The sequence below is a fragment of the Anastrepha obliqua genome, chromosome 1, assembly GCF_027943255.1.
Source record: "Anastrepha obliqua isolate idAnaObli1 chromosome 1, idAnaObli1_1.0, whole genome shotgun sequence".
In the NCBI taxonomy this organism is placed as follows: Eukaryota; Metazoa; Arthropoda; class Insecta; order Diptera; family Tephritidae; genus Anastrepha; species Anastrepha obliqua.
Genome location: NC_072892.1, coordinates 165,810,622 through 165,821,811, shown reverse-complemented (window position 1 = coordinate 165,821,811; position 11,190 = coordinate 165,810,622). Strand labels below are relative to the sequence as shown.

The window sequence follows — 11,190 nt, the reverse complement described above, 5'->3', positions numbered from 1 at the left end:
AGTAAGTAAGAAAGTAAGTAAGTTAGTGGATAAAATTTCTAATATTGGTTTTTTTTCATTTCTTTTTATTTTGTAACAAACTTAACCTACAAACTGTATAAAAAGTTATAAAAAAACTACAACATCAAATAACAAGTACAATAAATCAATAACTATGCTTGGAGGCAGCAATCACGAGCCAATGCCATCAACGCACATCTGCACCGAACATTTTAATTAACGGTAATACCTTACTGGTGGCAAGTAACCGTTGTTTGTATTGACGTTCTGTGCCACCGGTAGCTGAACGCCAAGCGCTTGTTCCTGCGGCTGTGCACCTATTGACAGCCCAGTATGTTGCTCATCAGCCTGAGCGGTGGGCGAGTCGTGAGCTACCTCGAGGGCTCCAGCTGCTCCAGCTTCAGCGTGTTTGTTGGCCTCCAGAGACCCAATGACGGAGCTCACTGGTGCTACACCTTCGTTAGTGATTTGTGTCGAACCGCCCAAGGCGTCGTATTGTGCTTGTATGGTTTGTTGCGCATGCGCCGCCTCTTCGGCCGTCTGGTACTTAATGAAATACACCTCTGGCTTAGCTGTGGTGGTGATCGGCTCAAATACTTGCGCATCAATGTCGGCAGCTTCTTGCTTTTTGTTCAACACATAGATAACGGTTTTCTCTTCATTGGCAGCCGGGGTGATTTTGATTGATGCCTTCTTGGTGGCCTTGTCAGATGATTTAATGAAGACAACATTGTAGTTTTTACGTGGCTTGCCGATTGTCACGTGACGTTCTTTCAACTCTTCCTCGTCATCTTCGGGTGCGGCATGCAAATAGAAGCGTTTTGAAATAACGGTTTCAGGTTCTACTTGTTGTTGTTGTTGCTGCTGCAAATGCTGTGCTTGTTCCTGCTCAGCCAAAAACTGTTGGGAAATTTGTTGTTGTTCGATGGCAACTTGCTGAGGTTGCTGGAATTGTTGCTGTTGCGAGGCAATGTGCTGTTGTTGTGGCACAAGTTGTTGTGGTTGTTGAACTTGTTGTTGTTGCTGTTGTTGTGGGAATTGTTGATGTTGTTGCGAATACTGCTGCTGCTGCTGCTGCAAAGTGTTGACCGCAGCTGAGACAGGAGTCAAATAGCGCGCCTGAGGTTGTCCCAAAGATCCTGGCGCAGAGGCAGCGCTACCGACGTTACCCACTGAAAGTGACTGACTACTGTAGCTCACCTGTTGAGGCTGGGTATGTAGCTCAAAGTTCGGTCCCAGATTGTTTGACTGTACTGACATAATTGTTTGCAGATCCTTCAACACTTCAGCAGCGCTCGTTGGCATGATACCGTACTGGGCATGTGGCTGTGGGCTGTGTGTATGTCTCAACTGTTCACCTGATGATTGAGCGTTGTATTGATATCCCGGCAGGCGACCAGCTGCGGCCAGGCCCAAAAAAGTGCATAAAATCTGCAAAAGCACAAAGAATCAAAAAACAAAGCGGTAAAACCAGAAATTATTACAAATATCCAAATTCCGAACGAGCCTGATCCTGCATCATTGCAGCTCTTTCACTTACAATAAGTCCACGCATGTTCCTGCTTGCTTGGTTTGATGATGGTTGAACGATTCTGTGGATTGTTGTGTGCCCAAAAGGTGCAACACTTTGCTTTTATAGGTGCGCACTTCACAAAAGCCGATTGCTCTACAAAAATCTTTATTAAACGGTAATTTATCTAACAAACTCCATTCAATTGTAATTCATTAACTTCTGCGCTAATGCGGAAGCCACCGTTGCTGCCTCCAATTCGTCAACAGATACAAAAAGAGAAAATGTTAGGCGTTGTAAGCTGATCAGCGGCGAGGTTTTCTTTGACTGAGTTGCCCATTCACATTTACTTGTTATTTGTATTGTTATAAATTTTTTTCACTACTGTTCATAATTTAATTCAAATAATGTTTACATGCACATGCGCATACACACACATATGCACGTGTGTGATGAGATCACAGGGGTTGCGCACCAACCTGTGCCAAGCTCATCTTTTTATTGCTGATTCATCTACCACCTCTTCAAATATTACATTTTATATAAAAATATACTACACCAAGAAAAAAATGATTACGCTGAATTGCAAATTTCTTAAGGAGTCAGTTCACTTTTGCTTAAAAGATGTCTTAATACTTTAAAAATTAGATACTCAAAAGATTAAGCAGGGAAAAATATCTAAAGACTTATTTGCATCACTTGAAGCAAGACTATGGCTAGCATTTCGGAGCTTCCCAGACTGATAAACTATCCACTCCCGCCTGCACTTTCCATGACAGTGTTCACGATCCTCCTGCCCTCAATGGAAGAGTGGGCACGGGACGACGTAAGGCAGGGCGAGTCCATCCATGTATATCCACAGCAGCGGCTCCAAACTGGAAGGTTGGGTGGGCGGAAGTGTATTTTCCGAACATCTGGGAGATCTCCTTCAGTTTTTTGTTTCCCGACTACTGTAGTGTCTTTCAGACTAAACTGATGGGAATAATAAAAGCCATTGCATTGGTACAGAATGATGCAATACCTGGATATGATATTCTTATTTTCTCTGATAGCCAGGCGGCGATAAAACCCCTCACCCCTAGCCATGGAATATCGCATATTGTGAGCCATTTCACCTAGAAGTAATAAAAGTTCCTGGCCATTGGAACCTTGGAGGTAACTGAAGAGCCAATGAACTAGCGAAACTTGGAATCAAGTTTACTGATTAGGACACAGATAACATATACATACTCTTACAATCAAATTAGCTACTTATCTTTAAGGAAATTGTACGAGCAGCGAATGAAATATGGCGAAGTGAAACCCCCTGCAGAATCGCCCGACAATTGTGGCCGACTTTCAATGCTAAACGCACTGAATCTCTGCTAAATGTTGGCGACTACTTTAAAAACAGGATTTTGCTCCACGACACGAAAGATGACATTAACCCTGCAGTAGTCGCGCGGTCTACATATGTAATCCACCATTATTAAATTTTAAATTTCTTGAAAATCATGCATCGATTTCATTGGAGATTTTTGCTACTTGTAACTAACAAATAGAGAGTCACTCTCAGTGTTCCGCTGTTAATTGTCGCATGCAGTAGTGTCGCTAGAGGTTCGTGAAATTCATGGTCTACGTATGTATGCCGCGCGACCCATTACGTAAGTATTTTAAATTAGGTTTTATGCTAATAGCTAGTTATACTTTGTAAATAAAAGTGGACTTTTGGCATACTTTTTCATTTTACAATTTTGTGGAACTTTTCTGATAATATTTACATATGTATGCTACTCTGCTGAAATGACTTTGGACGAACAACTCTAGGCCTTCAGAGGGCGTTGTTCTTTTCGGCAGTATATTCCAAATAAACCTGCTAAGTATGGACTGAAAGTTTTTGCACTTGTAGATGTTTATTACCCATACACCTATAACTTAGAAATTTACGCCGGCCAACAACCCGAAGGTCCATTTCGGTTAAGCAGCGAGAGATTTGATATCGTGATGAGAATGGTGCAACCAATTTTGAATATACATATCAATATTACTATGGACAACTGGTTTTCCTCTCTGAAAATAGCAAAGCAATGATTTGATAATGGAATTACAATGGTTGCTACCGTTCGAAAAGATAAAAAAGAAGTTCCCCGGGAATTTAGAATAGCTAGAAGCAATCCAATATGCTCCTCAAAATTTGGATTTCACTGTCCATATACTCTGGTTTCTTATGTACCAAAAGCCAACAAAGTGGTAATAGTCATGTCTACAATGCAGCGATTGATTCTGACACCGGAGATCAACGAAAGCCGGAAATAATAACATACTATAATCGCACTAAAAATGGCGTTGATCTGGTTGACAAGATGTGTTCTCTTTATGACGTATCTAGGAATTCGAGAAGGTGGCCGCTGACTAAGTTCTATAATCTTGTAAACCTCAGTGCTCTCAACGCATTATGCATTTACACTGCAAACAGTAACTATGAATCTGTCAAAAGGCGGGATTTTCTCATAGACTTAGCCTTGTCTTGGATGAAACCACTGGCTCACCAAAGATTAACACTTACCACGCTACCTAGAACACTGACATTTAAAATAAAAGACTTCTTGGATCTTCCACAAGTTGTAACTCATCAAGGTCCAACGCACAATAACTACGTCGATCGTTGCTGCGATTGTGGAAGGGCCCGTAATAAATGCACCCGTAAAGTGTGTAACGCTTGCAATAAATTCATTTGTCCTGATCATTCCAAGACTGTATATTCGTCATGTTTCGAAAACAATTAAAACATCTCAATTATCTTCTGGTTATTTTATATATATTTTATACTTTTCTGAAGTATCTTAATTTTTTGTTAAAAAATGAAGTTTTGGTTTTTATTTATTTTATATAAGAACAGAAAGTTTATTTATGTTAATATATTTTTGATTAATATTAATAAATTAAACAATAACAAGAATACTTAAATCAAAAGCAATGGAAGAATTAAATATTTATCTCTTGTATTTTTAATTTTAAAATGGATTACATATGTAGACCGCGCGACCAATTACGTTAGTTTCAGGGGCGCGACTACTGTAGGATTAAGTAATATGACTATGAATAAGTTCGTGCGGTTTTACAACAGATGGCGTAACTTGATTATTATTCCATCGATCCACATTTCCAAACATTCATTGGAGAGCTACTGTCGTAAGGCACAAACGTCAGTATAAGTTTTTTATTTGAAGCGTAAACAACAATATTTTTACCACACTTGAAAATGTCGAATTTCGTGCCAAATAATGTGTTTTTGCGGGGAATTCTTCTTCATTATTTTAATATGAAGAAAAAAGCAGCCGAAAGTCATCGTATCTTGGTGGAAGTTTATGGTGAGCATGCTCTAGCTGAGCGAACGTGCCAGAAGTGGTTTGCACGCTTTAAAAGTGGTGATTTTGGCTTGGAAGACGAAGAACGCGAGGGTGCGCCGCCAAAGTTCATGGATACCGAATTGGAGGAATTGCTCGATCAAGATCCGGCTCAAACGCAAGAAGAGGTTGCAAAAACTTTGGGAGTTGATCAATCAACCATTTCCAAACGTTTAAAAGCCATGGGAATGATCCGAAAGGTAGGCCATTGGGTGCCGTATGAATTGAAGCCAAGAGACGTTGAACGCCGTTTTATGGCATGCGAACAACTGCTTCAACGGCACAAAAGAAAGGGTTTTTTGCATCGAATTGTGACTGGCGATGAAAAGTGGGTCCATTACGACAATCCAAAACGTCGGGCAACGTATGGATACCCTGGCCATGCTTCAACATCGACGTCGGCGCAGAATATTCATGGCCTGAAGGTTATGCTGTGTATCTGGTGGGACCAGCTGGGTGTTGTGTATTATGAGCTACTGAAACCGAATGAAACGATTACGGGGGATGTCTACCGACGACAATTGATGCGTTTGAGCCGAGCACTGCGAGAAAAACGGCCGCAATACGCTGATAGACACGACAAAGTTATTTTTCAACATGACAATGCTCGGCCACATGTTGCACAAGTGGTCAAAACATACTTAGAAACGCTCAAATGGGATGTCCTACCCCACCCGCCGTATAGTCCAGACCTTGCGCCATCCGATTACTATCTCTTCCGATCGATGCAACATGGCCTGGCTGACCAGCACTTCCGTAATTACGATGAAGTCAAAAAATGGATCGATTCGTGGATTGCGGCAAAACCGACCGAATTTTTCACAAAGGGAATCCGTGAATTGCCAGAAAGATGGGAAAAAGTAGTAGTAAGCGATGGACAATACTTTGAATATTAAATTTGTAACCATTTGACGTCAATAAAGTTTCAAATTTCGAGAAAAACCGCACGAACTTATTCATAGTCCTATTAGTATCAAGCGGCCGGTGACGTACCGCAAGGTTCTGTACTGGGCTCTATGGAACGATAATCAAACTTCCTATAGGAGCCACACTCGTTGGGTATGCAGACGAAATCGAGTTAGTGGTCGTTGACGAACATGACGATAAAGGCACGTGAGGAGTTGATCATTACTGTGGGCGAATGCCACATAAAATCGCCGTCGTACTTTAAGTATTTTGGTATTATCTTTGACTCCCAAATGACTTTAAAGGATTATCTTTCACCAGTTGGCAAAAGAGCGCAACGAGCACATGGACTATCAAGAAACGTCAGTTACTCTCCTTAGTAACTACGTCTGTTATAATGTATGCAGCAGCGATATGGGCCGATTTATAAAGGAAGTAAAAGTGACACACTTACTCAGCGCGTTAAGAGAAGTGAGCGGTTACCCGCACGATTTCCGTTAATGCCATAGCCGGAATATCGAGAAAAATCCCGGTTAATCTGCTTATTAAAGAGCTGAAGCGCGTATAACAAAAATGTTGCCTGAGGAGGAAGGAGCCCGGCGATTAGCCATCGCAGCGTAAATACCGGACAGTTACCGGACTGACGATTTGAGTTAAAATAATCAATAATGGCCTCCCGACGTACAGCGTTTTTCAATAGGTGCGCTTCAACTTTTTCCGATAGGGAGGGCGAACGACGCAATATTTTTTATTTTTCGCTTGTCATTTGTAAACTTCATTAGTATACATTTCATCATGGAACGCTACACACTTGAGCAACGATTGCAAATCGTGCAAATTTTTTATGAAAATTTATAAATTTTCCAAAAAATCATCTTCAGTGATGAAGCTCACTTTTGGCTCAATGGCTTCGTCAACAAGCAAAATATGCGTTACTGGGCAGAAAGCAATCCACACGTGATTCATGACGCACCGTTGCATCCCGAAAAAATCACTGTTTGGTGCGGTTTACATGCCGGCGGCGTAATTGGCCCATATTTTTTCATTGACGAGAACGATCGCCACGTTACTGTGAATGGAAATCGATACCGCGACATGATAAACGATTATTTTTGGCCGTAATCGAATGGTATGGACTTAGACTACATGTGGTTTCAACAGGACTGGGCCACAAGCCACACAGCACACGCTACAATTGATTTGTTGAAGAGTAAGTTCGATGAGCGCATTATTTCCAGAAATGGACCGGTCGAATGGCCGCCGCGCTCGTGTGATTGGACGCCTCGGCCGATTTATGCAAAAGAGTTGTCGAAAATTGGGTTCACAACGATTGGACTTCGTAAAACGTGCACGCGGTGGTCATGCAAAAGAAAGCGAATTTCATACTTAAATGTATATGTTCAAACTCGATAACAAAAAAAAATTAGTTAAAAAAGTCAAACCGTTTGTGTTTTATTCAAAAAAGTTCAAAAGTTGAAGAGCTCTTACTGAAAAATGTTGTATTACTTAGCGGCAAGGTTCCGGGAGCAGCAACCGTTCGGACAAGAGGAGGCTTTAGTTCGGGTTAAAGGCCCACGCTGACGGCCACAATAGCCATCTAGGCTTTCGACGCTTTCTCCTACTAAAAAAAGGTCTTTGCTAAGCCAAAATAAGCATAGTCTTGGCTCACTGATTTCCGTTATACATAAAGAGACACTGCCTAATAGGCAGAGGCGCCCAAAGGATGGGTGTGCAAACACATGACTTCTGCACAAGCTGTCTAGATTGGGTAGAGGAAGAGACGATTCGCACGTCCTGTGTCATAGTCCTGCTCTATCCAGACTTAGATTTACCATTTTAGGTAGGCAATTTTTTAATGACTTGAAAGATCTTAGCACTGCAGAAATTAAAGATCTTCAAAGTTTGAAAAAGATGCACTGGTAATAGGAGAGATAAGGACAAGCTCCCCACGCGGCATCAGGCTATGAGCCTGACAGTGGACAACTGCTGCAACCTAACCTATTTGCATTTTCAATAAAAATTAAACGAATCGTTGCCGCGTCTGTCACCTATGACATTAACTTGAAAAAAAAAGTATTTTGCATACTTTTTGACCATCAATTTTTGGCTTATCTGCAACGCAATTTTTCGTTTTTTTGTTTTGCATGTAAATGTATTAGATGCGCAACTAAGTGTTCGCTGTTTTTTGATGAAAGTACAACTTTATTCTGAAAAAATGGTTACAAGTGAATCATTGAAAGTATTGCCCATCGCTGGCTACTACTTTTTCCCATCTTTCTGGTAGATCTCGTATACCGTCGCGGTAAAACACGGTTCATCTTTTGAGGCTATCCACTGCTCAAGCTATTTTTTGATGTCGTCATATGAATGGAACTGCTGGCCAGCTAGACGATGGGCCATCGATCGGAACAGGTAATAATCGGGCAGCGCAATATCTGGAGAAAATGGCAGGAGGGGTAGGATTTCCCATTTCAGTGTTTCCAGGTACGCTTTAACGGGTTTGGCAACGTCAGGCGGAGCGTTGTCGTGATGTACAATCACTTTTTCATCCTCTCCGTTCTCCTGCTCGGCCCAATCGCATCAATTGAAGTCAATACCGATCCCCAGTGATGGTTTCGCTTGGTTTTAACAGTTCATAATAAGTAACACCAACTGGGTCCCACCAAATACATAGCATAACCTTGGCAGCGTGAATATTCGGCCGAGCCGACGACGTAGAAGCATGACCGGGCGGTCCCCATGACTTTATTTTCTTTGGATTGCTGTAATGAGTCCATTTTTCATCACCCGTCACGATGCGATGAAGAAACTCCTTCCTTTTTTGCCGCTGGAGCAGTTATTCACAGGCGAAAAAACGACGTTCAACATCCCTTGGTTTTAACTCATAAGGAACCCAAGTCCCCTGTTTCTGAATCATTCCCAAGGCATGCAATCGCTTGGAAATTGATTGGCGGAAAACTCCTAATACTGAAGCAAGCTCTTCTTGCATTTGACACGGATCCTCATTGAGCAATGTCTCCAATTCAGCGTCTTCGAAGGTTTTTGGCCTTCCTTCACGTGGACGGTCGTCAACATTAAAATCACCGTCTTTGAAGCGACGGAACGATACTCGGCACGTTATTTCACTTAAAGCAGCATCTCCATAAACTTCTTGTAGCTCTCGATGCGCTTCAGCCGCCGTTTTTTTTTTCGAATGGAAGAGGAAAATCATCACTTCCCGCAAATGACGATTATTCGGCACAAAATCAGACATTTCCAAAAACCAAGAGTATAGATACCAAAAGAGAACCACTAATGTGTAGAAGCAGTTTGTTTGCCATATGTCTAAGCTTGGTTTATGATGTTTAGTTTATGTTAGAATCGACTAGCAGACACTGGTGGCGGCATCTATTGACAAACAGCGAGAACTTAGTTGCGCACCTAATAAGTTGTTTGAATATGCTACAAAAAGGTTACATTCAATATAAGCCCACCTTATATCATGCATTTTTGTGCAACCCCTTCCTACCCGATGGGTAATATCCGATTTGCTATTTGATTTTTTATACCCATTCTTTTTGCGCAAATGGTTTAAAACTGTTTTATGGTCGATCTTTAGCTCCTGGGCTTTACTACGACTGCTAACATACCTGTCAACTTCGAGCTGTGATTTTATCGACATTTTGAACAATATCGACATTTTCTTTAACATCAAAAATGCCTAAACGGAATAAACGAAACCAAAATTGCACGTAATTAGCTGGTGCAGTATCCGTACCATAAACACCATTCTCACTTTCAGCGGCTTGGCTAGCATTTTCGCCTTTATCAAAGAAACTGTAAAATAAACCGAATTTTCAACTTTGCTGACTTCTATCGTTAACACCCTGTAACTCACAACTGAATCGGACAAGCAGAAAACAGCAAAAGAATTTTTTAGTGTGAAATATCACCTTGACGACGATCATAAACCTTAAATTTTTTGATCGATGCTTTGTGAGTTATCGGTCACTACAGCCATCTACCGAAAAAATAAGGGATTTATTTTTCCCCAAACTAATATAACAACTCTGTTAAGTATTCTAGCTTTGTAAAATAAATTAAAATACTCTCACGAAACCTTTGCCCTAATGTGTTTAATTTGTTTTTTCTTATGATGTTTTCTCGAGTACACTTCGTTCATATGTACTAATATACACACTATTTCAAGATCAAACCACTCAATAAGATTCAAACGCATACAAGTTTTTAATCTATCAAATATTAAAATTATTTGAAACATAACGCAAGACCTTTTTGCTTGGGTGTGCCGATCAAAATTTATAAACCTTTTAAACTCAACATTTCGCCGAAAAGCCTAATTTTTCTATCTAAAAGCTGTCGGTTCCACATAAAAACCAATACAATTACTCTCTTTTTTTTTAGTTTGCGGATTAACTACATTTTATTCTTAAAAATACACAAATAAATTTAACTTTTTTTTAAATAAATTTTTTCAATAATTTTTTTTTAGTTTTTAAAAATTACACAGGCCTGCAAAATCTCGCTTTTTTACAACTTCTAAAAGCGCTATGGGTTTTTCTTTACCTTTGTCAAAAAAAAATTTTTTAAATGGCCAATATCTGCATTTTTTGACTATTTAACCTCAAATTGCCAAAAATCCTGACGTGCTGCAACATTTTCAAGGTCATGTTCGTTTTCAGCATAAAAAAACCTTCAAGAAACACCCTTAGCCGTTTTAGAAACTGTACCTCGCAGGACTGTGAAATATATCCTATACATTTTGGTACATAAACTTTATTTTTACTTAATTGTGTTAATGTGAAAAATTGATGGGTGATATAACTTTTTAATAATTTTTTTCGTAATCAGTACAAAGTAATTAGTTAAAATTATCGAAAAAGTTGTTTGGTTGTTGGCCTGTGTTATATTTAAACGTCTTAGAAGCTACGATTTGAACTTAAAAACAAAATTTCGCTGAAAATCCGAGCTTTTTTCCTTTCCAACAGCTGCTAGTTCTAAAAAACTCTTAAAAAACATCTTAAAAAAAACTTCAGAAAACCAAAAATAAAAAAAATAAAATTTGCCCTTTTATTATATTTTGTTCTTAAAAATGCTAAAAAAATTTGAAAATTTTCATTTTCTTTCACTTTTTTATACAATTTTTTCTTTTAGTTTGTTTGTGCCTTAGTTTATAATGTTTACTAAATCTCCACACATATTTAACCTGATATCGAGAATTTGATTTTCCTGATACTTATTATAAGTAGAAATTCTTTTTTCAAAAGCCACTGACATTGTCAGAATGGTTCACCTCCGAGTGCATCACTCTTCTGAGTAAGCTCCCCATAAGAACCAGAACCTACCCATTGCAGGCTACTTAAAACTACAGTTCTGTGTATTCATTTC

At 39.7% G+C, this 11,190-nt stretch overlaps 1 pseudogene; it reads right to left on the bottom strand.

Annotated features, from left to right (window-relative positions):
• Window positions 1-216: 216 nt before the first annotated feature.
• On the bottom strand, window positions 217-2,004 carry LOC129238375 (uncharacterized; annotated as a pseudogene).
• Between the last annotated feature and the right edge of the window lie 9,186 nt (window positions 2,005-11,190).